Below are 2,011 nucleotides of genomic sequence, written 5' to 3' on the forward strand. Positions count from 1 at the left end.
GCCTCGACCTGCTGGGCTCCGGCGATCCTTCCACTCAGCCTTCCGAGTAGCCGGAATTACCATTTAACCTTAAATTCCATATGTAGGCCAGGATCGGTGGCTCAGCCTGTAATCCCAGCACTTTGGGAGGCCGAGATAAGTGAATTGCCTGAGCCCCCAGGTTCGAGACCAGCCCGGGCAACTTGGCCAAGAACTTGTCTCTACAATAAAATAAAAAATTAGCCGGGCGTGGTAGCGCACCCCTGTAGTTGCTGCTACTTGGAAGGCTGAGGCAGAAGGATTGCCTGAGCCCAGCAAGTCGACGCTGGGGTGTCCATGAGCATGCCACTGCACTCCAGCCTGGGCGACAGAGTGAGACTCCAACTCCAAAAAAAAAGAAAAAATTCCATATGTATTTTTCTTATAATCATGTATAGGTGTTATATAATGAGGTTGCTTGTTTTTGTTAGAATGTGTCAATATGTAGAGTCATTATAGGATTTTCTTGAAGGTTAGAATAATGAATACGGCTGGGCTCGGTGGCTCAGCCTGTAATCCCGCGCCTTTGGGAGGCTGAGGTGAGTGGATTGCCTGAGCCCGCGGGTTCGAGACCCGCCTGGGCAGCAAGACCTCATCTCTACAATAAATCAAAAAATCAGCTGGGCGTGGTAGCACATGCCTGTAATTCCGGCTACTCGGAAGGCTGAGGCGGAAGGATCGCCGGAGCCCAGCAGGTCGAGGCTGCGGGAGCGGCCACTGCACTCCAATATGGGCGACAGAGTGAGGCTCCAATTCAAAAAAAAAGAAGAATGAATAAGAAGAAAATGTTGAATAAAGAAAGCAACATAAAGAGAATATTGAATAATATGAATATTAACCCAATTTAAACTTGTCTATTAGCGGTTTACACAAGTTTAGTCCTCGTTATGTATGACTTTAACTTTCACTATGTAATAAACTTACACAATTTGTTTTCAAACTATTATATTCCTCCCTAAATTTAGTTCTTTTAAGATCACTCATTTTCAAAACTTAAAGTCGAATTCTGTGAACAAGAAATACTATTACAAAATCTTGTACTTGGCTTGCATTTATTAAAGATCCACAAGGCCAGGCATGGTGGCTCACACCTGTAATCCCAGCACTTTGGGAGGCCAAGGCAGGAAGAATGCTTGAGCCCAAGGGTTCAAGACCAGCCTGGGCAACATAGTGAGACCTCGTCTCTACAAAAAATAAAAAAATTAGCTGGATCTGGTGGCACGTTCCTATAATCCCACCTACTCAGGAGGCTGAAGAGGAAGGATCATCTGAGCCCAGAAGGTTATGGCTGTGGTGTGCTGTGATCATGCCATTGCACTCCAGTCTGGGTGACAAAGTGAGATCCTGACTCAAAAAAAAAAAAAAAAATCCACAGACTAGCTGTTAAGACGAAACAGGACAACAAACAAAAAAAAACCTAAATCATTAAAATATTACAGCTGGGGGTCGGGCACCAGAGCTCGGGCCTGTAATCCCAACACTTTGGGAGGCCAAGGAGAGAGGTTTACCTGAGCCCGGGAATTTGAGACCAGTCAGGGTAACATGGCAAGGCCTTGCCTGTAGTCCCAGCTACTCAGGAAGGAACCCGTTAGGCAGAGTATTTACTCATCAAATGATGCTTTGTAAATTAAACCCTATTCAACTGACCCTAATTTGAGTGTACCTTCAAAAGGTGAGCCCAATAGGTCAAGGCTGCAGTAGCTGTGATTATGCCACTGCACTACAGCCTGGACAACAGAGGTAGACTCCTATACAAAAAAAAAAAAAAAAATTAACCAGGTATAGTGACACGTGTCTGTAGTCCCAGCTACTCAGGAGGCTGAAATGATAGGATCACTTGAGTCTAAGAGGTCAAGGCTGCAGTGAACCATGATTGCACCACTGTACTCCAGCCTGGGCTATAGAGTGAGACTCTGTCTCAAAATAAAATAAAATAAATAAATAGTAAAAGTTATCCTAATTTAAATGGGCTCCAAATTGTCTTACCAACTAT

Source organism: Carlito syrichta, unplaced genomic scaffold (assembly GCF_000164805.1).
Source record: "Carlito syrichta isolate Samal-C Ts95f unplaced genomic scaffold, Tarsius_syrichta-2.0.1 Scaffold315257, whole genome shotgun sequence".
In the NCBI taxonomy this organism is placed as follows: domain Eukaryota; kingdom Metazoa; phylum Chordata; class Mammalia; order Primates; family Tarsiidae; genus Carlito; species Carlito syrichta.